Here is a 279-nt window from a genome sequence, read left to right on the forward strand (position 1 = left end):
CCTAAACTTTCTCCACACTTTTCCTAACATTCCTCTCACATAAATCCCTCTTTTTCTAACTTAAATTCGTTCTTTTAAAGTGTAGGGATGAAGTTCGAAGAATTGCCACAAGCACCCTTCCAAAAAGCGTCAAAATACATTGAATTTCAGCCCATAACCGCCAAAAGTCGGTCCATAGTCATCCCAGGCGCTGTCGGCAGGCTCGAGGGCGCTGTCGGCGAGCTTTTCTGTCATTTTTTGGTCTTCTCGGGTAAATCTCGCCGTCGGCGCCGTTTTGGC

The sequence above is a fragment of the Phalaenopsis equestris genome, unplaced genomic scaffold (genome assembly GCF_001263595.1).
Source record: "Phalaenopsis equestris unplaced genomic scaffold, ASM126359v1 Scaffold000877, whole genome shotgun sequence".
NCBI classification, from domain to species: Eukaryota; Viridiplantae; Streptophyta; class Magnoliopsida; order Asparagales; family Orchidaceae; genus Phalaenopsis; species Phalaenopsis equestris.